Below are 27,097 nucleotides of genomic sequence, written 5' to 3' on the forward strand. Positions count from 1 at the left end.
TTTCTATCTCTATTTGTCTAGAGAAGAAATTGATTGGTCTCTCCGTTATGGATATATAATTCAAATTATCTTCATTGGCACTATGTATAGTTGCGTCTGCGCTGTTTGCGACTTCGCCAACCATGACTTCTTCTATCTTTGTGCGGGAAAAAGCATCCGCGACAAAATTTTCTTTGCCTGGAAGATATTTTATTTTATAATCAAATGCATTAAGTTTGATTTTCCACCTTTGTAATTTCATATTCGGTTCTTTGATATTATTGAGCCATACCAATGGCCTTCCGAATAAGTATGACGTGAAATATTTTGTCGCCCAAACTATAGGTAACAATTCTTTTTCAATAGTAGCATAGTTGATTTCGTGGGGCTTATGGTTCTGTGATAGCACTGCACCACTAGCTACATTACATGCGTCAGTTGTAAGAGAAAAGGGCTTTGAAAAATCAGGGTAGATTAATATCGGGTCTGATTTTATCATAACATTCAGTCTTTCGAATGATTCGATGTAGTCTTTGCATTTCATATCTATTACAGCACCTTTCTTTAGTTTGAGGGTCATGGGTTTAACTATTTTTGCAAAGTTAGGAATGAACTTGCGATAGAATCCACATAATCCCAAAAATGATTTTAGTTTATTAGGCGTCTTAGGTAATGGAAAATTTGTGATCGCTTTGGTTTTGTTTGGGTTATGTTTTCTGCCGTTTGTTGTGACAATGTTCCTATGTTCCTATCTTCATGAATTCACATTTATCTAGCTGCAATTTCAAGTTTGCTTCTCTCAGTTTCTCAAAGACTTTCTTTAGAGATAAAATGTGTTCTTCCAATGAAGTGGAATAAACAATAATATCGTCTAAATATACTAAACAATCTTTGTAGATCAAATCTTCCAGAAGATTATTCATATATCTCTGAAAAGTAGCTGGAGCATTTTTTAGACCAAAGGGCATTAGAGTATATTCATAAAGCCCATGCTTAGTGGAAAAAGCAGTTTTTGCAATAGAATTTTCATCCATCTGGATTTGGTGAAAACCTTTAGCTAGATCTATTGTTGTAAAATATTGGCATCTACCCAATTTGTCCAATATCTCGTCCATTCGGGGAATGGGAAATTAGTCATTAATAGTTATCTCATTTAGATTCCTGTAATCGACTACCAACCTGAATTTTGGTTTCTCAGAGGCGTCTGCCTTTTTGGGGACCACCCAGATAGGAGAACAATAAGGGGATTTTGATTTGCGAACAATCCCTTGTTCTATCATTTCTTTGATTTGTTTGTTGACTTCTTGGTCAACGCTTTGGGGGTACTTGTAGGGCTTACGGTATATTGGATCTTCATTTTGAGTTTGGATGACATGTTTAATGGTACTTGTGAAGGTCAAATTTTCGCCCTCTTTGTACTGAATGTCTCTATATTCGTGTAGGACCTTCTTTAAACATTCTACTTCCTCTACATTTAAATGTTCGAGTCAATACTCGTTACATTCGCGTAACTAATTGTTAATCACGAAGTTGACTATATCGTAGTCAACGGACATGGGATCGAGATGTGTTACATCATTGTCCACTGTGTCACTAACAACATTTGAAATGAGGCATTTAGATGATACGGTCTCCTTCTTTTGTTTTTGACGCTTTGGTTTAAGGCCCTTAGATAAGACCACATCTAACCTTTTGCATCTTTGGATTGATTTTCTCCACTGAGGCAGAATCAATCTTTTGCTGTGGGTCGAGACATTTGGATGCGGTCTCGCCATTCTTTTCTCCATACAAAAATACAAAATCTTTTCTCCATACAAAATTTAAATGGTTTTGAGCCTAAAATTACTGTATTATTATCATAGTTTATCTTAGCTTTCGTATCCTCTAGATATTTTTGACCTAACAGGAAATCATATATGTCGGAAAATTTGTGGATATAAAATTTTTGAACAGACGGACAGACTGAAGTGGGTTTATTATTATACTTTTAATTGGCCCTTTAATAGTGTACACTGTTAGATTCTCTTCGTTTTCATTTATATTTTCAAATTTTCTCTAATAATATTTATTGATGATCCTGTGTCGATCATTCCTTTGTAAATATTATTATGATAACTAATTTCTGCATAGGGATTGGTACGTCCTTCTGTGTCACTTTCGTGTCCGAGCTTGATGAAAATTTACATCCATTCTGCTATGGCCACTTTGACTCTCGCGTTGTCTTTTTACCGTTTTTTGGGTATTAAAATTATTTGAAGTCGAGGGTTGGAAGTTAAGGGATTATTAAGCAGGTTATTTTGTTGGGCTTGTGTTAAATCCCTTCTATATGTGTAATAATTTCATCTTAGATGATTTGGTATGAAACGAGTACTGGTTTTGATAATAATTATTATAATTGTAATTTCTGTTACTGTAATATTTTTGATTATTATTTTGATTATAGTTTCCCCTGCTCCTACCTTTGTTCACTTCTGATCTATTTGGACGGTAATTTTCCGGACTGGCATCATAAATTCCTAGCTCCATTGATGCTTGTTTTAATTTATAAATAGTGTCAAAATCTTTACGTGCTCATGACATAAATTCTATCCGGCAGTTTTCGATCTATTACAGATTTGACAGTCCTATTCAACATTTCTGTATAATTTCATTTATCAACGGGATCATTTTCTAATTCTAACTTATCAAATATAATCCAATACTGTATTTCTAGTTTCTCTATAAACTTACAGTGCTTCCTTCATGTCTAGCCATGTTGTCGTTCTTTCCTGGGTTACGACTTCTAATGCTGAATTCACTAGTAACCGCTTCACTGCTTCATATACGACGTGTGCTTGTCTCTCATCTTGGGTTGGGTATAGATTGAGTAATTGTTCCACTTGATTAACGAATCCAGACAGTCTGCAAGGTGTGCCATCATAGTAGTTTAATTCTTTTATTTGATAATAATTTTTTAGAATCACTGTTTCAATTCGCTAATCTTGGATAGCTAGTTGTATAGCACATCCTTGATTAGTTGATTAGTACCCTACTAAAAGGACTCTTTTTATTGGATCCTACCGACTGCGCCAATTAAATGTTTGCAATACTCATATGTGAAAAAAATATAATTTTATTTCACTGAATGATTACAATTTTTTATTTTGTTGAAGAACACCGACCGATTACAATTAGGTCTCAAACTGAACTCATCTAATTATACTGATTTGATTGACGTTCAAGCCTCGGTATCGATCTTTTCTGATATGGACTTTGGACTTAAGGGATCTGATCAAGGGAAGAGAAAGAGCTTTGGAGTTGCTGGCTTTAATTGTCTTTGGATTTCTCTTGGATTCAAGTGCATTCGCTCTTGGATACAAGTGCTCTTAGAGTTTAGTTTAGTTTAGTTATTGAAATCTAATACTTTTGTTTCGGGATTGCGAGTCCAAGCATTGAACGTGGGAACGTGACGATGGGGTGAGGGCTTGGGCAAGGAATGTTTAAATTACGGGACGGCACTCAACCCAGTCTTGAGGATCATATTATTCTTATCTGGAATCCATTAGGTACATCCGGAGTAGTGTAGGGTGTATTTGGGTGTGCTGTGTAGGCATGTGCTTAAGTCTTAGGGAATTATGGATATGTGACTATATATATATGTAAAGGGTAGCTAATTCGAGCGGCGATCTTAACATACGAATTTAAAAAACTTTAACATTATAATAGCCAGGGCGTGAATTATTAATTTTAATTTTGTTGCAAAAAAAAAAAAATGTAAATTCGTTTCTTCGATCAGAATTGATTTCGGCCCGAAAATCGTCTTCCAGCACAAGTTCGTCTATTGTTTTTACTCACACAAGCAAGCAAATTCTATTCTTAGATTTCTTACGCTTTCAGCGTAAGCGTTTTGGCCGTCACTCTTTTAGCTTGTCGACTATCTTAGCTAGGTTTGTGGTGGGGTCGAGAAGCTTTTTTGTAAATATGTGTTGAAATTTCCTGGCGATGGTGTGTTTTCGTCAATGATTCTTGGCTTAAAGATAGCGCTGGTGGTCGTAGGGCTGTCATTGCCGACTCGCGTTGGGTAAGAAGTACCTCTTTCAGGTTCCTGGTCATTTTTTTTCACTCCTTTCCTTTCGGAGCATGTCCTGGTAGCTTTCCAGATGTTTTTGCGCTGGGTTGCTTGTCTAGGATAAAGGTCGTGGATTTGCCTTGTCCTTTAAAGCGATCATATTCATTTTGGGGCTCTTATTTGTGTTCCGGCGCCATTTATTCAGTCGCTTCTGAATGGCCGTGTCATGGGAGGAGAAACGTGGTCTTCTGTCGTTAAATTTTTGCCGAAAAGCATCGCCTTTCTGGCGGCCTCCTGGCGAGCTACGGCAGACGAGGGGTATTATTGCGTGGCCTTGTTGTTTATAAATGTATTTGTTGCGTCTTAATTGTCCGTATTTTGTTTATGTCAATGTTGATTGCCGTCAGAAACCGCCTTGTACGCACTTATATGCTCTCCAGAGCAGTTGACGCAACTGGCAGGGGTGGATTTATCTTGGTGCAGCAGGATGACAGACGATCGCCAGTGCATTTCATACATCTGGCGGCCTCATGCATAAATTTTTGGCATGCCTGAAGCACTGGCATCTGTAGCACTGGACCGGCTCCCGTGTCCCGGTGGTGTTCCCGGGTGGCGCCGCTACGCGCGAGCAAAAGCATTGATGCTGCAGGGTAATGGCTGGCGGGGGGGTCCATTCCTGGCTTTGGATTCCTCGTAAACATATTGAGCTGCCTTGCTTTGAAAACGGGTGTGGTGAGGGGCGAAAAAGGCTGGGAGTTTCAAAGTCAGATGTCGAACATAATCTGTTTTTTTTTTTTTATATATATTTTCAACGTCTAATGACGCTGTCATTTCATTGTCCTCTGATTTTTGCTTAAAAATATACAGTAACAATTTGTGGCATATTACATTTTCGGATTTCTTTGCGGCAGATATGCGCGCCATAGTTACAAGTATTAATTTATGATTTAAATTTGCGGAAGACATTTTTGAATTACTTGGCGGCAGTTTTGCGCGCCATGGTTCGAGTGTGGAACTTAAATTTAAATATTACGTTACTTGGAAATAGCTTATGGAATAGGAAAAAATAGTTTTGGTAATTTTAAAGTATAGTTAAGCGATGACGTGGTATCCAACGATGAGACTATTATTGATGGCGGCGAGGATGAGCAGTTACCATCGTCCGATGAGATGGATAACACCAATGCCCATCCTCCGCTTTGGTTCACGTTCTGACCGTCCATAAGGCACGTAGGCGAGCTTCTTCAATAGCTCAAGGGTACGGCGGATGATCGATATGCTAGCAATTTTCCCGCCAGCCTTTTTGGCGGGCTTATCGGTTAGTATCTTTTTTCCACGCCAGATGACTATCGGCAAAAATACTAGAATTGTTCAAGTTAGTATTTTTGGGATTCTAGTATTTTTCCCGCCAGTTACTAACGTATGTCAGTGAAATGGCATTAAGGGAAACTGGGCTGTCCTCTACCAAGCGGAAACGAAGCAGAAAACTCGCGTGTTATTTCTTATTGTAATAATTGTGCTTACTGTTCCTTTGCCTATAGTAATCCTGTTTCTGCTTTCAGTGGTGCTGGTAACGTCGTTGCTGCGGGGATGCCGGTATGCAGTAAGCATTGGCCGGTCTGGCCCGTCAACTTTGGTGCACGCATAACCTTTTGTGGAGGGAAGGAAAAACATGCGCCGCGTACGCGTCGATTGGTTTGTCCAAAGACACTAGAATAAAAAGATGCGTAACGGCCACATTGGTTTGGCACTATGCAGCCACTTTTTTGGTGAAGGCCAAATTTGCTCTCCTTCCGCTCAATTACGCTGAGAGCGTAAGAAATCTTTTAAAAATACAATTTGCTTGCTTGTGTGAGTAAAATCAAGAGATGAGAACGCGTATATGTGTGCGTGTTGTGCTAGAAGACGATTTTCGGGCCGAAATCATTCTGATCGAAGAAACGAATTTACATATTTGGAGTTGTGGCCAATTTCGTTGCAATATGATAATATAAAATAGTAATTAAAAATTCAATGACCTGACTATTATAATTTTAAAGTTTTTTAAATTAAAATCGGCGGCTCGAATTAGCTATGTGTTAATAATTAATTATATTAATATATTAAATATCGGTACCAGGAATACCACGGGGAGCCATTACAAATTGTAATGGGGTCCTACATTTATTAAACCTTCGAGTCGACTTGAAATATGTTAATGTTTAACATTTAAACATTCCATGGTTCCCAATTAAGTGATTTTTCAAACTATGTTTTTTCTTTATATTTTGCGTCCATTTTTCAGTCGCCAATTATTTAAATATCGCTCATTTTTTGTTTATGAGATTTTTTATGAGCTATTTTTGTCTATCAGCTATCATCATAGTTTCACTTGCAATGCTTAAAAAGCAAAACTTGTAAAATAAGTTTGTTTAATCAGAATCTGTTCTATGTGCATAACATTTATTATTTTCATTAAAACATAATAGAAGGGCACTACTTTCATTTGTGCACTTGCATGCCAAATTAAATTGTTACTCTTTATTATTTAAAAATAATAAACTCATATTTTCTTTTTGAAACTTTAATTCGGTGATAAAGCTTTATTCACTCATTGAAATTCATTACGATGATCACTTGGTAGCTGTATCTTTAGCTTCGAGCTGTTACGATCTGCGGGTCCTGAGTGTCAAGCATGACAAAAACAAAGTCAAAGGAAATCCACGAATCGAGAAGCTTTGTTTTCGGGAAATTCAACTTTCGATAATCTTTTTATGGCTGCGATTATTTTCTCAACCTCATTTCTGAAATTCCAATGGGCCGTTTTTGTTTGGTTACAATATATATATAATATCTGAATTTTATTATTATATAGTAATGAAATACAAATGATTAAAATTAATAATATAAATGAAATTGCAATTTTCCAATTGTAAATTTCAATAAATGGGTTTAAAATATTAATGTTGTCAAGAGAAAGTTCTGAATTGTTGGATTTTATATATTCTGATATTTCTAGTTTTTAAAGTGACTGGTAGTTATGTATTCAAGTATTTTGTTTTCTGAATTGGTGTATGAAATATTATTTATTGTAGTTGTGCTGTTAAATGTTATTAATATGACCCGTTTAAATGAGAATCGTTACAATATTATTTCCATTTATTCTTTATTCTTATTTTTTTCTAGAATTTTAGTGCAAATTGATTTTTCTCCATTTAGTAAGCGGGTAAAACAAGTCTTATCTTTACTTATAATACAATAGTTGTTAAAAAGTGTGTTCTTAAAATTAGATATTTCATAAAAGGTATTTTCGCATTTGCGACCTTATTACTTATTAGTAATTTTCCATCATTATGTGAAATGGATCTGGCATAGTAAATTTCGCATCTGTTTGTTATAACGGGGTATTTTATATAAATTATTAAGAGTTCTTTATGCAATACAATTTTGAATATGGCTATGTCCATTAAGTCTGCAATAAGTACAGGCTGTTGTTCGTGATCTAATATTTCTTAATAATGTTGTCGTGATCTAATATTTCTTTAATGTATTCATTATTTAAATTTTTGTGTTGAATAAATCAATTTTGGCCAGTGTGTGTATCAATAATGTTTTGTAAGTCAAATGTTAATAAACGTAAACGATGTTTTCGTAATGGCAATTCTTGATCAATAAAAATGTTTTTAAAATGATCGGAAAGTGATTTTATCTCTTTAAACAATTTGTATTTAATAATAAATTGTTGGTTATTGTTTTCAATTAAATCATTTATTTTATTCTGTATTTTAATGAAATCATCGTGATCCAGAGTTCCAGCTTACCATTTCCAAACAGTGCCTAACTCATTTATTCCCCTTTTTGATCTAGTTGGTATCAGTTGTGACAAAATTAATTCTATTATCTGTATTTCGTAAGTAATTTCCCATTGTGTCCGTATATTTTTATCTTTTCTTACATATCCTGATTCTAGATTAATTATTTCTTTATAAAAACTTAAGTTAGTTACGTGGAATAAGTCAGCATATGATTCATAGGTAAGGACATCCTTTTTGTCCTTGAACAGGAAGAATTCGTGATTGGAGTAATCAATTATTTCTGAAGTGGTTATCATTACGAATGTTATTAGAAGTAATAAGAAATGCATTTTCTGTAATTTAATAAAAAAAATATGGTATTTGTTAAAACTTAATGTTGTCTTTGTGAATAGTCCTGTTCCTATTATTGATTATAACTTTGTTAGGTAAGTTTTCCTTATCAACCTGTTTTTTGTATCTAGTTTTTAGCTTATTTCTTTCTCCGTGTTTCTTCTCATAAACAACTTGACCTACATGATATTCTTTTTCTTTACGACCTTCATTGTGTGTTACTAACATTTTTTCTTGTGTGTTCTTTAGAATTCTTGAAATGTTTTCGTGATCAACTTTATTATAAAGAATATCAAAAGGTTTTTGGTTTGTTGTAGAATGAATGCTTTGATTGAATTCTTTTGCGGCTCTAATAATTATTTCAGAATAGTCAGTGAGATTAAATTCTTCTTTTATACAACGAGCTAATTCTGTTAATGTTGAATGTGCCCTTTCTACTTGTCCGTTCGAGGTACTGTGTCTGGGCTCGGCGAAATGTAGAGTTAAACCACATCTTTGTGCAAAGGATTTAAATTGAGCAGAGGTGAAGCTCGGTTCATTATCAGTCATAATTACTTTGGCGTGGGGAAATGTTGGAGTAATTCCATTACTTTATTCTCGATGTTTAATTTATTTTGAATTTCTTTTACAACCAGGAATTTTGAATATGCGTCAATACAGGTTAAGAAAATAAGACTTTGCGCGTAATAAATGTCGATGTGTAAATTCTCTCCTTCTTTAGTTGGAATAGGAGCTTCCCCAATAGGAATTTTAATAGGATGCCGGTTGTATTTATTTTCGTTGCAAATTGTACATTTTTTTATATATTTCTTTAATTTGATATATAAATTTGGCCAATAAAATAATCTATTGATCTGTTTATAATTTTCGTCTAGTCCTCTGTGAGCACGACTATGTGTTTCTTCTATTATGATAGCCTTATCTTCATTATTTTCCACGTCTTGTAGAAATATATTAGTATAAAGAAATTTGTTGGTAAAGTTATTTTTTATTGGTAATTGAATATGATAAAGATCTTCTAAAGTGCTCCTACCGTTATGTTTGGTTTTAGATACTCCCTTAATATTTCTATTAAGTTTTCTGGCGTATCATATTCAATTATATGTCGTGTCTTATCAACAACATTCAATAACTCATGTATTGTATACCTCCCCTTTGTTAATAACAGTTGTTGTTGAAACTGATTTAACGGTTTTCGGGTCTCTTGTATTACATTTTCAAAACTACTTTCGGCAGAATGCTGTATATTTTGATCTGAGTTTGATTGTTCTAAGTCGCTGTTAGTAATATTTTTTATTTTTATTCGAGATAATGCGTCAGCTACGACATTAGTTGTTCCGGGTTTATATATTATTTTCGGGGTGAAACATTCTATAAAGGAGTACCATCTTTTCATTTCAACGTTCGGGTTTTTATCTGAGATTGTGAAAGATAAAGATTTATGGTCTGTTTGTATTTCTATACCAATTACACCATATAAGTAATTCCTGAGATTTTTAAGAGCCGAAACTATTGCCAACAATTCTTTTTCATTTGTGGCATAAAGTTGTTCGGTTTTATTTAAAGTTTTGGATATGAAAGTAATTGGTTTATTATCCTGTGATAAAACTGCTCCGATAGCTACATCTGATGCGTCTGTCGTTAAAGTGAATTTTTTGTTATAAACTGGTTGAACTAATTCCACTTGTGCTATTAAATTATCTTTAAGTTCTTTAAAAGCTTTAACAGCTGGGTCGTCTAACTGTATTGTAATTTTTGTGGACATTTTCCTAGAAATTTTTCCATTATCTCCTCCTAGGTATTTGGTTAAAGGTTTGGCAATTTTTGCATAATTTCGGACAAATTTACGGTAGTAGCCGGTGAGGCCTAGAAAACTTCGAAGCTCTCTAATGTTTTGTGGAATCGGATACTTCATAATTGTGGAGATTTTCTCAGGTTCTGTTTTAATTACATTGTGAGATACTATATAACCTAGAAATGCTGTTTCTAATTTAAAGAATTTAAATTTTTCTAGAGAAATTTTCATATTTGCTTGTTGTAAAATATTAATTATTTGAATTAAATCAGTATAATGTTGTTCAATTGTATTAGAAAAGATTATTATATCATCCATATAAACATTACAAGTTTTTCCGACTTGTTCTCTCAATATGTCATCCATTGCTCTTTGAAATATTCTAGGGGCGTTTGTTAACCCAAATGGCATACGTAAGAATTCAAATTTTCAGTTATTTATAGAGAAAGCTGTTTTTTTAATATCTGAATTTTTCATTAAAATTTGGTGGAATCCTGATTCCAGATCAATTGTTGAGAAATATTTTGACTTCCCTAAGTTAGGTAATAATACAGACGGATCTCGCATCGGGTATCTGCCAGGTATTGTTCTTTCGTTTAGTTTTTTAAAGTCAATAACTAGTCGATGTTTTGGAGATCCATCTTCGTTTTGACCTTTTTTGGAAACAGCGAAGACTGATGAATTGTAAGGGCTTCTACTTGGTCTTATAATTTGTTCTTTTAGTATTCTATCGATTTCATTATTAACAAAATCTGAGACCGACACAGCATAAGGATATTGTTTGCTATAAATTGCCCTGTCATTGTCAGTATTTATTTTAATTTGCATATTTATTATAGAATGCTCCTTTTCAATTTTATTCATGACTTTATTTTCAAATTCTTTTATTTGATTTGAAATTATATTTAGGTTATGCATTTTTTCTTTGTCGGAAAACTCAACGACTGCGTGCTCGGTATTTGTGAATTCCAAGCTATTTGATTTAAGACTGACGGAATTAACATCGTCGTCTTGTTCAGGATTTTTCAATCCCAAACTGATATATTGTTTATTAGCGGATAAATCTACGCTGGCGTGCTCAGGATTTTCAGATCCCGATCTATTAGTTTTATTAATGACGGATAATTTAACGTCGTTGTGCTCAGGATTCATTGATTCCAAGCTATATAAACTGCCTTCAGCAATTACCGTTTCGGTTTTATATATCTTTTGCTCATCTAAATATTTTTTAATTATATATTCTTTTAATGGAAGAATATTTTTTTCCTCAATTAAACACAAATCGTTTTTATCCTTGTCAAAATATTCGAGTTTCTCTTTATTTCCCTTATACTCCATGATTCCTTTCTCGATATCCAATTTAGCTCCAATCTTTCTTAACGATTTGAATCCAATTAATAGATCAGATTCTAAACCCTCAATTTCATAGAATAAATGTTGTTCCCCAAATATATTTATCAAATGATAATATTTTATGATTGAATATCCATGAACTGTAGATACTCTTTTGTGTATTGATAATTCCCTTTTATTCTCATAAATACCCTTTTTTATATAGCACGCGGTGGCTCCTGTATCTATTAATATTTTGAGTTGTCTTTTAGTTTTTCTGTAGACAGAAACTTGTTATATGAGGCATCCCTCTGTAAGGTGCTGCTGATCTAAAAAATGGCCCTCGTTGATATTATTTACTCTCATTGTTATTTGAGCTGGCTGGTTGACTGTTCCCGTTGATTCCCGTTTTATCGGGGGTGTGTTTCGGACTGATTTACATGACCTGCGCTTGTGTTGTATTTTTGCGCTGGGTATTGATTATAATTATTTCTTTGGAAATTATTATTAAAATTGTGTCGGTTATTATTATAATTCCACTGGTTGTTATTATTCATAGGATGATTATAATTTTTATACGGACGATTTTGAACTCTTATGGAGCCGTCTACTTCCATAGGTTCTGGTGGTGGTTGAACTTTGGAATTATTATTAAAATTCCAATTGTTATTCGCTCCGAAGTTCCCGTTTTGCGGCCAATTATTATTTATCCTATTTGGTGTATTATTAATCTGTCTAGAGGCAAATCTAAGGTTGTTTCCTTGATTTTTATTTGCATTCCTAAATCCATTATACCTATTTGCAAATTGAGCTCTAAAGTTGTTAGACTCTAATTCCTGACACTTTGCCAAAGCATTTGGCAAGTCTGGTGGGTTAAGAGAGAAGAGTGTTTCTGAGATTGAACCGTTTAATCAAGAAATAAAAATAATTGTTTTATTTGTTTCCTTGGTTATAAGGCTGTCCTTTCCATAAGTCATTATAGTTTTATATATGAGTAACGTCATTTTCTTGTTTACTTCGTTGTAGAATTCTGTAATGGTCATGCGTCCCTGTCTTAAGATGCTTAATTCTGATTCGAGTATATGGATTGGTCTTTTATCGTTATAAATAAAATCCAATCTGGAAAGAATTGCTTGAAAGTTTAAAACGGTACCATGGTTGGTTAGAGCATCGTGTGCTGCTCCCATGATTTTATTACGTAAAATTGTTATAGCGATAAAATATTGTTCACTTTCAATTTTATATAGACTCATTGCGGTTTCCGCCGCTTCTCTCCAGCCTACATATTGGATTATTTCACCTGTGAACTTTGGTAAGAATTTAATTACCTCTAATGTAGTTTCGCATTTTATGGTTCGGTCAATTGTTTGGATCTTTTAGTCTTCTACCTCATTTTTTTAGCGGTTAACTGCTCTTCTAACCCTTCAAGTTTTCTGGTTACTTCACTCCACACCTGCTAAAGAAGCGGAAACAGGCGGAGAACCGAGTCCGTGAATTCTACTGGCTGATGGGCAGACAATCTAAGCTACCGACTTCCACTAAGCTCCTTATCTACAAAGCGATCATAAGGCCAATCTGGACGTATGGCATTCAACTGTGGGGCACTGCATCGAAAAGTAACATCAACATTATCCAAACAAAACGCTCCGCACAGTCACAAACGCTCACCCTTTCCACGATAATGCCACTATCCACGAGGTCCTCAGCTCCCCCTGGGTGAAGGATGAGATTAAGAAAAGCAGCAGGCAGTACATGCAGAGGCTTCAAGAGCACCCAAACAACCTGGCACAAGACCTGCTGGACACCAGTCAACTCACCAGGAGGCTGCACCGATCCCACCCTTTGGACCTCTCTGGGATTAGACACGCACATTAAATTAAATTATATACATACATTATTATATACATCATACATACAATATCGACAGTTATTGTAAAGTTTCGCAACAAATTATGTAATCCATTAATTCTCTACCGTTAAGTTTAGTCCTCAAATTTAATGATTGTCCGCGAAGGACAGTTTTAAATTAATACATCCAAAAAAAAAAAAAAAAAAAAAAAAACTTCACTCAACTGTACATTTATTAATCGGTTTATTAATTCCATATCCCGCCCGCAGAAAGGGTTGATACTGAACCTCCGTGTGCCATTGTTAAATTTAAATTATCAAAACTATTTATCAAATCTTCCAGATTGTTTCAATTAAATTGATATTGTAATATTTAATTTTAATGTAGTATTCTCTGTATTTTAATCTTAATTTTTTTAAATTTTATTTAAAGACTTAGTGCCCACGATACTTTCCGTGGGAGTTCTTCCTTCAGTGTAGTTGGTGGAGGGTTGGGGTCTTCCTTCAATTGGTTGGTCTTAATAATTCTTTGTTGGAGTCTTCCTTCAATTGGGTCGTCTTGATTATTATTTATAAGGGTCTTCGTTCAATTTTTTATATAACCTTTTTTTTAAATTTGTTTGAATTTCTTTGGGTTCGTAGTTGAGTTCTGAATTTTTATTATTATTGTGTTCTCGTAATTTGTATTAAGTATTCAGTCCACCTTTTTATATTAAATTCTTAATTGGATTATTGCATTAATTGATTTCCAATTAAGTTAATCCACGATCAATTTCAAAGTATTTAGATGTCGTTGGATTGTTGTGGATGTTTTTATTTTTTCCACTAAAAATATGGATTGTTGGCGGCGCGAGTTCCGTTTTATTTTTAACTTATTATCGTTAATATTTATTTAGAACTTTTAAATACGTCGCCCCACGTTGGGCGCCATAACATAAACAACTTGACCTACATGATATTCTTTTTCTTTACGACCTTCATTGTGTGTTACTAACATTTTTTCTTGTGTGTTCTTTAGAATGCTTGAAATGTTTTCGTGATCAACTTTATTATAAAGAATATCAAAAGGTTTTTGGTTTGTTGTAGAATGAATGCTTTGATTGAATTCTTTTGCAGCTCTAATAATTATTTCAGAATAGTCAGTGAGATTAAATTCTTCTTTTATACAACGAGCTAATTCTGTTAATGTTGAATGTGCCCTTTCTACTTGTCCGTTCGAGGTACTGTGTCTGGGGTCGGCGAAATGTAGAGTTAAACCACATCTTTGTGCAAAGGATTTAAATTGAGCAGAGGTGAAGCTCGGTTCATTATCAGTCATAATTACTTTGGCGTGGGGAAATGTTGGAGTAATTCCATTACTTTATTCTCGATGTTTAATTTATTTTGAATTTCTTTTACAACCAGGAATTTTGAATATGCGTCAATACAGGTTAAGAAAATAAGACTTTGCGCGTAATAAATGTCGATGTGTAAATTCTCTCCTTCTTTAGTTGGAATAGGAGCTTCCCCAATAGGAATTTTAATAGGATGCCGGTTGTATTTATTTTCGTTGCAAATTGTACATTTTTTTATATATTTCTTTAATTTGATATATAAATTTGGCCAATAAAATAATCTATTGATCTGTTTATAATTTTCGTCTAGTCCTCTGTGAGCACGACTATGTGTTTCTTCTATTATGATAGCCTTATCTTCATTATTTTCCACGTCTTGTAGAAATATATTAGTATAAAGAAATTTGTTGGTAAAGTTATTTTTTATTGGTAATTGAATATGATAAAGATCTTCTAAAGTGCAATGAATTCCTACCGTTATGTTTGGTTTTAGATACTCCCTTAATATTTCTATTAAGTTTTCTGGCGTATCATATTCAATTATATGTCGTGTCTTATCAACAACATTCAAAAACTCATGTATTGTATACCTCCCCTTTGTTAATAACAGTTGTTGTTGAAACTGATTTAACGGTTTTCGGGTCTCTTGTATTACATTTTCAAAACTACTTTCGGCAGAATGCTGTATATTTTGATCTGAGTTTGATTGTTCTAAGTCGCTGTTAGTAATATTTTTTATTTTTATTCGAGATAATGCGTCATCTACGACATTAGTTGTTCCGGGTTTATATATTATTTTCGGGGTGAAACATTCTATAAAGGAGTACCATCTTTTCATTTCAACGTTCGGGTTTTTATCTGAGATTGTGAAAGATAAAGATTTATGGTCTGTTTGTATTTCTATACCAATTACACCATATAAGTAATTCCTAAGATTTTTAAGAGCCGAATCTATTGCCAACAATTCTTTTTTATTTGTGGCATAAAGTTGTTCGGTTTTATTTAAAGTTTTGGATATGAAAGTAATTGGTTTATTATCCTGTGATAAAACAGCTCCGATAGCTACTTCTGATGCGTCTGTCGTTAAAGTGAATTTTTTGTTATAATCTGGTTGAACTAATTCCACTTGTGCTATTAAATTATCTTTAAGTTCTTTAAAAGCTTTAACAGCTGGGTCGTCTAACTGTATTGTAATTTTTGTGGACATTCTCCTAGAAATTTTTCCATTATCTCCTCCTAGGTATTTGGTTAAAGGTTTGGCAATTTTTGCATAATTTCGGACAAATTTACGGTAGTAGCCGGTGAGGCCTAGAAAACTTCGAAGCTCTCTAATGTTTTGTGGAATCGGATACTTCATAATTGTGGAGATTTTCTTAGGTTCTGTTTTAATTACATTGTGAGATACTATATAACCTAGAAATGCTGTTTCTGATTTAAAGAATTTAGATTTTTCTATAGAAATTTTCATATTTGCTTGTTGTAAAATATTAATTATTTGAATTAAATCAGTATAATGTTGTTCAATTGTATTAGAAAAGATAATTATATCATCCATATAAACATTACAAGTTTTTCCGACTTGTTCTCTCAATATGTCATCCATTGCTTTTTGAAATATTCTAGGGGCGTTTGTTAACCCAAATGGCATACGTAAGAATTCAAATTTTCAGTTATTTATAGAGAAAGCTGTTTTTTCAATATCTGAATTTTTCATTAAAATTTGGTGGAATCCTGATTCCAGATCAATTGTTGAGAAATATTTTGACTTCCCTAAGTTAGGTAATAATACAGACGGATCTCGCATCGGGTATCTGCCAGGTATTGTTCTTTCGTTTAGTTTTTTAAAGTCAATAACTAGTCGATGTTTTGGAGATCCATCTTCGTTTTGACCTTTTTTGGAAACAGCGAAGACTGATGAATTGTAAGGGCTTCTACTTGGTCTTATAATTTGTTATTTTAGCATTCTATCGATTTCATTATTAACAAAAGGATATTGTTTGCTATAAATTGCCCTGTCATTGTCAGTATTTATTTTAATTTGCATATTTATTATAGAATGCTCCTTTTCAATTTTATTCATAACTTTATTTTCAAATTCTTTTATTTGATTTGAAATTATATTTAGGTTATGCATTTTTTATTTGTCGGAAAACTCAACGACTGCGTGCTCGGTATTTGTGGATTCCAAGCTATTTGATTTAAGACTGACGGAATTAACATCGTCGTCTTGTTCAGGATTTTTCAATCCCAAACTGATATATTGTTTATTAGCGGATAAATCTACGCTGGCGTGCTCAGGATTTTCAGATCCCGATCTATTAGTTTTATTAATGACGGATAATTCAACGTCGTTGTGCTCAGGATTCATTGATTCCAAGCTATATAAACTGCCTTCAGCAATTACCGTTTCGGTTTTATATATCTTTTGCTCATCTAAATATTTTTTAATTATATATTCTTTTAATGGAAGAATATTTTTTTCCTCAATTAAACACAAATCGTTTTTATCCTTGTCAAAATATTCGAGTTTCTCTTTATTTCCCTTATACTCCATGATTCCTTTCTCGATATCCAATTTAGCTCCAATCTTTCTTAACGATTTGAATCCAATTAATAGATCAGATTCTAAACCCTCAATGTCATAGAATAAATGTTGTTCCCCAAATATATTTATCAAATGATAATATTTTATGATTGAATATCCATGAACTGCAGATACTCTTTTGTGTATTGATAATTCCCTTTTATTCTCATAAATACCCTTTTTTATATATCACGCGCAGGCTCCTGTATCTATTAATATTTTGAGTTGTCTTTTAGTTTTTCTGTAGACAGAAACTTGTTATATGAGGCATCCCTCTGTAAGGTGCTGATCTAAAAAATGGCCCTCGTTGATATTATTTACTCTCATTGTTTTTTGAGCTGGCTGGTTGACTGTTCCCGTTGATTCCCGTTTTATCGGGGGGTGTGTTTCGGACTGATTTACATGACCTGCGCTTGTGTTGTATTTTTGCGCTGGGTATTGATTATAATTATTTCTTTGGAAATTATTATTAAAATTTTGTCGGTTATTATTATAATTAAACTGGTTGTTATTATTCATAGGATGATTATAATTTTTATACGGACGATTTTGAACTCTTATGGAGCCGTCTACTTCCATAGGTTCTGGTGGTGGTTGAACTTTGGAATTATTATTAAAATTCCAATTGTTATTCGCTCCGAAGTTCCCGTTTTGCGGCCAATTATTATTTATCCTATTTGGTGTATTATTAATCTGTCTAGAGGCAAATCTAAGGTTGTTTCCTTGATTTTTATTTGCATTCCTAAATCCATTATACCTATTTGCAAATTGAGCTCTAAAGTTGTTAGACTCTAATTCCTGACACTTTGCCAAAGCATTTGGCAAGTCTGGTGGGTTAAGAGAGAAGAGTGTTTCTGAGATTGAACCGTTTAATCAAGAAATAAAAATAATTGTTTTATTTGTTTCCTTGGTTATAAGGCTGTCCTTTCCATAAGTCATTATAGTTTTATATATGAGTAACGTCATTTTCTTGTTTACTTCGTTGTAGAATTCTGTAATGGTCATGCGTCCCTGTCTTAAGATGCTTAATTCTGATTCGAGTAAATGGATTGGTCTTTTATCGTTATAAATAAAATCCAATCTGGAAAGAATTGCTTGAAAGTTTAAAACGGTACCATGGTTGGTTAGAGCATCGTGTGCTGCTCCCATGATTTTATTACGTAAAATTGTTATAGCGATAAAATATTGTTCACTTTCAATTTTATATAGACTCATTGCGGTTTCCGCCGCTTCTCTCCAGCCTACATATTGGATTATTTCACCTGTGAACTTTGGTAAGAATTTAATTACCTCTAATGTAGTTTCGCATTTTATGGTTCGGTCAATTGTTTGGATCTTTTAGTCTTCTACCTCATTTTTTTAGCGGTTAACTGCTCTTCTAACCCTTCAAGTTTTCTGGTTACTTCACTCCACACCTGCTAAAGAAGCGGAAACAGGCGGAGAACCGAGTCCGTGAATTCTACTGGCTGATGGGCAGACAATCTAAGCTACCGACTTCCACTTAGCTCCTTATCTATCATTAGGCCAATCTGGACGTATGGCATTCAACTGTGGGGCACTGCATCGAAAAGTAACATCAACATTATCCAAACAAAACGTTCCGCACAGTCACAAACGCTCACCCTTTCCACGATAATGCCACTATCCACGAGGTCCTCAGCTTCCCCTGGGTGAACGATGAGATTAAGAAAAGCAGCAGGCAGTACATGCAGAGGCTTCAAGACCACCCAAACAACCTGGCACAAGACCTGCTGGACACCAGTCAACTCACCAGGAGGCTGCACCGATCCCACCCTTTGGACCTCTCTGGGATTAGACACGCACATTAAATTAAATTATATACATACATTATTATATACATCATACATACAATATCGACAGTTATTGTAAAGTTTCGCAACAAATTATGTAATCCATTAATTCTCTACCGTTAAGTTTAGTCCTCAAATTTAATGATTGTCCGCGAAGGACAGTTTTAAATTAATACATCCAAAAAAAAAAAAAAAAAAAAAAACTTCACTCAACTGTACATTTATTAATCGGTTTATTAATTCCATTGTCAGATTGCTGGCGCTGGATATCCCGCCCGCAGAAAGGGTTGATACTGAACCTCCGTGTGCCATTGTTAAATTTAAATTATCAAAACTATTTATCAAATCTTCCAGATTGTTTCAATTAAATTGATATGGTAATATTTAATTTTAATGTAGTATTTTCTGTATTTTAATCTTAATTTTTTTAGTGCCCACGATACTTTCCGTGGGAGTTCTTCCTTCAGTGTAGTTGGTGGAGGGTTGGGGTCTTCCTTCAATTGGTTGGTCTTAATAATTCTTTGTTGGAGTCTTCCTTCAATTGGGTCTCTTTATTTAGAACTTTTAAATACGCCGCCCCACGTTGGGCGCCAACTAAAATTGTTACTCTTTATTTATTTAAAAAAAATAAATTTTTTTTCTTATTATTTAACATATATTCGGTGATAAACTTTTTCACTTATACTATTACGAGACATTTTGTTGGTAGCTCATCTTTAGCTTCGAGCTGTTGACGATCTCGTCCCGATTCAGACTGATATTTAAATTCTAAGTCCTAATCCAATCAACCTCGGCCAGAAGCTTTTCTTTTGTAAACTTACCGAACTTTCGATAAAAGCTTTATGCTGGAATTATTCCACTGCATTGTGAAATTCAATTATGCTGATCGATGCAGTTTTTGATTGATCCGCAATAAGTCGGCCGTGATTTGGTCTCCAAGCGGAAGCTGTGTTTACGTTAAGTTTGGGTTGCTTATGTTAGCGGGTAGCTGAGTGCTGGCAAAGGCAATGACAAAAACAAAGACAAAGGAAATGCCGACGAGATCGAGAATTGAAATTTGTTTATAAACTGTGGAAGGGAGCTATGTTCATGGGTTGGATAACTCTCCCCCTTCTAAAATGACGCGTCCCGCTTCATTATTAATTTCGTTCAAACGCTCATTTAATTCTGTTAAAAATTCTACATCATTATTTGGTTTTTCTGGTTCTGGCCGTTTTTGTTTGGTTACAAATATATAATATCTGAATTTTATTATTAATATAGTAATGAAATACAAAATGATTAAAATTAATAATATAAATGAAATTGAAATTTTCCAATTGTAAATTTCAATAAATGGGTTTAAAATATAAATGTTGTCAAGAGAAAGTTCTGAATTGTTGGATTTTATATATTCTGATATTTCTAGGTTTTTAAAGTGATTGGTAGTTATGTATTCAAGTATTTTGTTTTCTGAATTGGTGTATGAAATATTATTTATTGTAGTTGTGCTGTTAAATGTTATTATTATCTTATCTTTACTTATAATACAATAGTTGTTAAAAAGTTCGTTCTTAAAATTAGATATTTCATAAAAGGTATTTTCGCATTTTGCGACCTGATTACTTATTAGTAATTTTCCATCATTATGTGAAATGGATCTGGCATAGTAAATTTCGCATGTTTGTTATAACGGGGTATTTTATATAAATTATTAAGAGTTCTTTATGCAATACAATTTTGAATATGGCTATGTCCATTAAGTCTGCAATAAGTACAGGCTGTTGTTCGTGATCTAATATTTCTTTAATGTATTCATTATTTAAAAATTTGGTGTTGAATATATCAATTTTGGCCAGTGTGATAGTATCGATAATGTTTTGTAAGTCAAATGTTAATAAACGTAAACGATGTTTTCGTAATGGCAATTCTTGATCAATAAAAATGTTTTTAAAATGATAGGAAAGTGATTTTATCTCTTTAAACAATTTGTAATTAATAATAAATTGTTGGTTATTGTTTTCAATTAAATCATTTATTTTATTCTGTATTTTAATGAAATCATCGTGATCCGGAGTTCCAGCTAACCATTTCCAAACAGTGCCTAACTCATTTATTCCCCTTTTTGATCTAGTTGGTATCAGTTGTGACAAAATTAATTCTATTATCTGTATTTCGTAAGTAATTTCCCATTGTGTCCGTATATTTTTATCTTTTCTTACATATCCTGATTCTAGATTGATTATTTCTTTATAAAAACTTAAGTTAGTTACGTAGAATAAGTCAGCATATGATTCATAGGTAAGGACATCCTTTTTGTCCTTGAACAGGAAGAATTCGTGATTGGAGTAATGAATTATTTCTGAAGCGGTTATCATTACGAATGTTATTAGAAGTAATAAGAAATGCATTTTCTGTAATTTAATAAAAAAAATATGGTATTTGTTAAAACTTAATGTTGTCTTTGTGAATAGTCCTGTTTCTATTATTGATTATAACTTTGTTAGGTAAGTTTTCCTTATCAACCTGTTTTTTGTATCTAGTTTTTAGCTTATTTCTTTCTCCGTGTTTCTTCTCATAAACAACTTGACCTACATGATATTCTTTTTCTTTACGACCTTCATTGTGTGTTACTAACATTTTTTCTTGTGTGTTCTTTAGAATTCTTGAAATGTTTTCGTGATCAACTTTATTATAAAGAATATCAAAAGGTTTTTGGTTTGTTGTAGAATGAATGCTTTGATTGAATTCTTTTGCGGCTCTAATAATTATTTCAGAATAGTCAGTGAGATTAAATTCTTCTTTTATACAACGAGCTAATTCTGTTAATGTTGAATGTGCCTTTCTACTTGTCCGTTCGAGGTACTGTGTCTGGGCTCGGCGAAATGTAGAGTTAAACCACATCTTTGTGCAAAGGATTTAAATTGAGCAGAGGTGAAGCTCGGTTCATTATCAGTCATAATTACTTTGGCGTGGGGAAATGTTGGAGTAATTCCATTACTTTATTTTCGATGTTTAATTTATTTTGAATTTCTTTTACAACCAGGAATTTTGAATATGCGTCAATACAGGTTAAGAAAATAAGACTTTGCGCGTAATAAATGTCGATGTGTAAATTCTCTCCTTCTTTAGTTGGAATAGGAGCTTCACCAATAGGAATTTTAATAGGATGCCGGTTGTATTTATTTTCGTTGCAAATTGTACATTTTTTTATATATTTCTTTAATTTGATATATAAATTTGGCCAATAAAATAATCTATTGATCTGTTTATAATTTTCGTCTAGTCCTCTGTGAGCACGACTATGTGTTTCTTCTATTATGATAGCCTTATCTTCATTATTTTCCACGTCTTGTAGAAATATATTAGTATAAAGAAATTTGTTGGTAAAGTTATTTTTTATTGGTAATTGAATATGATAAAGATCTTCTAAAGTGCAATGAATTCCTACCGTTATGTTTGGTTTTAGATACTCCCTTAATATTTCTATTAAGTTTTCTGGCGTATCATATTCAATTATATGTCGTGTCTTATCAACAACATTCAAAAACTCATGTATTGTATACCTCCCCTTTGTTAATAACAGTTGTTGTTGAAACTGATTTAACGGTTTTCGGGTCTCTTGTATTACATTTTCAAAACTACTTTCGGCAGAATGCTGTATATTTCGATCTGAGTTTGATTGTTCTAAGTCGCTGTTAGTAATATTTTTTATTTTTATTCGAGATAATGCGTCAGCTACGACATTAGTTGTTCCGGGTTTATATATTATTTTCGGGGTGAAACATTCTATAAAGGAGTACCATCTTTTCATTTCAACGTTCGGGTTTTTATCTGAGATTGTGAAAGATAAAGTTTTATGGTCTGTTTGTATTTCTATACCAATTACACCATATAAGTAATTCCTAAGATTTTTAAGAGCCGAAACTATTGCCAACAATTCTTTTTTATCTGTGGCATAAAGTTGTTCGGTTTTATTTAAAGTTTTGGATATGAAAGTAATTGGTTTATTATCCTGTGATAAAACTGCTCCGATAGCTACATCTGATGCGTCCGTCGTTAAAGTGAATTTTTTGTTATAATCAATATAATTATCTTTAAGTTCTTTAAAAGCTTTAACAGCTGGGTCGTCTAACTGTATTGTAATTTTTATGGACATTTTCCTAGAAATTTTTCCATTATCTCCTCCTAGGTATTTGGTTAAAGGTTTGGCAATTTTTGCATAATTTCGGACAAATTTACCGTAGTAGCCGGTGAGGCCTAGAAAACTTCGAAGCTCTCTAATGTTTTGTGGAATCGGATACTTCATAATTGTGGAGATTTTCTCAGGATCTGTTTTAATTACATTGTGAGATACTATGTAACCTAGAAATGGTGTTTCTAATTTAAAGAATTTAGATTTTTCTAGAGAAATTTTCATATTTGCTTGTTGTAAAATATTAATTATTTGAATTAAATCAGTATAATGTTGTTAAATTGTATTAGAAAAGATTATTATATCATCCATATAAACATTACAAGTTTTTCCGACTTGTTCTCTCAATATGTCATCCATTGCTCTTTGAAATATTCTAGGGGCGTTTGTTAACCCAAATGGCATACGTAAGAATACAAATTTTCAGTTATTTATAGAGAAAGCTGTTTTTTCAATATCTGAATTTTTCATTAAAATTTGGTGGAATCCTGATTCCAGATCAATTGTTGAGAAATATTTTGACTTCCCTAAGTTAGGTAATAATACAGACGGATCTCGCATCGGGTATCTGCCAGGTATTGTTCTTTCGTTTAGTTTTTTAAAGTCAATAACTAGTCGATGTTTTGGAAATCCATCTTCGTTTTGACTTTTTTTGGAAACAGCGAAGACTGATGAATTGTAAGGGCTTCTACTTGGTCTTATAATTTGTTCTTTTAGCATTCTATCGATTTCATTATTAACAAAATCTGAGACCGACATAGCATAAGGATATTGTTTGCTATAAATTGCCCTGTCATTGTCAGTATTTATTTTAATTTGCATATTTATTATAGAATGCTCCTTTTCAATTTTATTCATAACTTTATTTTCAAATTCTTTTATTTGATTTGAAATTATATTTAGGTTATGCATTTTTTCTTTGTCGGAAAACTCAACGACTGCGTGCTCGGTATTTGTGGATTCCAAGCTATTTGATTTAAGACTGACGGAATTAACATCGTCGTCTTGTTCAGGATTTTTCAAACCCAAACTGATATATTGTTTATTAGCGGATAAATCTACGCTGGCGTGCTCAGGATTTTCAGATCCCGATCTATTAGTTTTATTAATGACGGATAATTCAACGTCGTTGTGCTCAGGATTCATTGATTCCAAGCTATATAAACTGCCTTCAGCAATTACCGTTTTTTAATTACATATTCTTTTAATGGAAGAATATTTTTTTCCTCAATTAAACACAAATCGTTTTTATGCTTGTCAAAATATTCGAGTTTCTCTTTATTTCCCTTATACTCTATGATTCCTTTCTCGATATCCAATTTAGCTCCAATCTTTTTTAACGATTTGAATCCAATTAATAGATCAGATTCTAAACCCACAATTTCATAGAATAAATGTTGTTCCCCAAATATATTTATCAAATGATAATATTTTATGATTGAATATCCATGAACTGTAGATACTCTTTTGTGTATTGATAATTCCCTTTTATTCTCATAAATACCCTTTTTTATATAGCACGCGGTGGCTCCTGTATCTATTAATATTTTGAGTTGTCTTTTAGTTTTTCTGTAGACAGAAACTTGTTATATGAGGCATCCCTCTGTAAGGTGCTGATCTAAAAAATGGTCCTCGTTGCTATTATTTACTCTCATTTTTTTTTGAGCTGGCTGGTTGACTGTTCCCGTTGATTCCCGTTTTATCGGGGGGTGTGTTTCGGACTGATTTACATGACCTGCGCTTGTGTTGTATTTTTGCGCTGGGTATTGATTATAATTATTTCTTTGGAAATTATTATTAAAATTGTGTCGGTTATTATTATAATTCCACTTGTTGTTATTATTCATAGGATGATTATAATTTTTATACGGACGATTTTGAACTCTTATGGAGCCGTCTACTTCCATAGGTTCTGGTGGTGGTTGAACTTTGGAATTATTATTAAAATTCCAATTGTTATTCGCTCCGAAGTTCCCGTTTTGCGGCCAATTATTATTTATCCTATTTGGTGTATTATTAATCTGTCTAGAGGCAAATCTAAGGTTGTTTCCTTGATTTTTATTTTCATTCCTAAATCCATTATACCTATTTGCAAATTGAGCTCTAAAGTTGTTAGACTCTAATTCCTGACACTTTGCCAAAGCATTTGGCAAGTCTGGTGGGTTAAGAGAGAAGAGTGTTTCTGAGATTGAACCGTTTAATCAAGAAATAAAAATAATTGTTTTATTTGTTTCCTTGGTTATAAGGCTGTCCTTTTATATATGAGTAACGTCATTTTCTTGTTTACTTCGTTGTAGAATTCTGTAATGGTCATGCGTCCCTGTCTTAAGATGCTTAATTCTGATTCGAGTATATGGATTGGTCTTTTATCGTTATAAATAAAATTTATTGAAATTTACAATTGGAAAATTTCAATTTCATTTATATTATTAATTTTAATCATTTTGTATTTCATTACTATATTAATAATAAAAATCAGGTATTATATATTTGTAACCAAACAAAAACGGCCAGAACCAGAAAAACCAAATAATGATGTAGAATTTTTAATTTTTTTAGCTCGAAGTTAAACATAAGTTACCAAGTGTCTCGTAATAGTATAAGTGAAAAAGTTTATCACCAAATAAATGTTAAATAATAAAAAATAAAATTTATTTTTTTAAATAAATAAATAGTAACAATAATTAATAGCTCTCTTCGCTCGAAAATATTTACAATCGTATACATTGAATTTTTGAAAAAAATGAATAATTTGATTGAAAATGATTTTTGAATGATATAATGAAAATCATTTTCTGTAAACAAATAATCGGTATTTTGATCAGAATTTTTTGAAATGATCCCAATTCAGAATGTTATGTATAGTTGATGAAAGATCTAATACTTTGTCATTACTAGACTAAGAAAAATTCGAAAAAATATTAATAAATAAATTGTATTTTATTTAATATAACTGAGTTATAAGTTTATTAATGAATTTAATGTTAAACATTTTCCTTTGGATACTATTTATAAAATAATATAAAAACGCTGTGCTTGCCGCTTTGACGAGTTTGAGATTTTTGTAAAGGCCATTCAGTCCTCGGCCGATTAATGGTTGCGGCCCAACTGATACATTGATGTCATTATGGCATAGTAGGCCTTGTCATTTCGCACTGTACTTTTTATTATTTTTCATACAAGTGAACTGGCAACATGTCGAGCCCGTGAGTAACTAGGTTTTTCTTATGGAAAAAATAGAAAATCACAGTAAAATCTTGTAGCCAGAACAACAACAACAGCAGCTGAATCAGTTTGTTCTTCGGGATCAAGGGCAACGAGTGCCTCTGCCGCGTGCCCATCGACTGCATTCAGGAGACGTTCAACCAGATGGGCCTGGAGTACTTCACCGAGACACTGCAAGTGATCCTGAATCCGGTGTTCGACAGTTCCTTGGACTGGGTCTTCGGCGATGAGGAGAAGTGGTACGGCATGATCCCCGCCCGATACATCATGTCGGAGAGAGGCGTGGATGATATGCGCCAAAAGTATGAGAGAGGGGACTTCGAAGTGTGTCCAAAGCTCTCCTGTAGGCAGAAAACCCGGTGCATGTTTTTCCTTCCCTTCACAAAAGGTTATGCGTGCACCAAAGTTGACGGGCCAGGCTGGCCAATGCTTGCTGCATACCGGCATCTCCGCAGCAACGACGTTACCAGCACCACTGAAAGCAGAAACAGGATTACTATAGGCAATGCGTCGGAACAGTAAGCACAATTATTACAATAAGAAATAACACGCGAGTTTTCTGCTTCGTTTTCGCGTGGGAGAGGAGAAACCAGTTTCCCGAAATGCCATTGACACTGAGAAACGCGAGTAACTAGCGGGAAAAATACTAGAATCCCAAAAATACTAACTTGAACAATTCTAGTATTTCTGCCCGATAGTCAGCTGACGGAGAAAAAAGATACTAGCCGATAAGCCCGCCAAAAAGGCTGGCGGGAAAATTGCTAGCATATCGATCATCCGCCGTGCCTTTGAGCTATCGAAGAAGCCCGCCTACGTGCCTAGCCCAAAGCTGCAAGTCAGTTG

At 33.3% G+C, this 27,097-nt stretch overlaps 1 pseudogene; it reads left to right on the plus strand.

The window, feature by feature from the left end:
• The window catches only part of LOC117150093, a 71,830-nt pseudogene extending 45,300 nt beyond the window's left edge, over positions 1–26,530 (plus strand).
• The last annotated feature ends 567 nt before the right edge of the window (positions 26,531–27,097 follow it).

Source organism: Drosophila mauritiana, unplaced genomic scaffold (assembly GCF_004382145.1).
Source record: "Drosophila mauritiana strain mau12 unplaced genomic scaffold, ASM438214v1 Y_31, whole genome shotgun sequence".
In the NCBI taxonomy this organism is placed as follows: Eukaryota; Metazoa; Arthropoda; class Insecta; order Diptera; family Drosophilidae; genus Drosophila; species Drosophila mauritiana.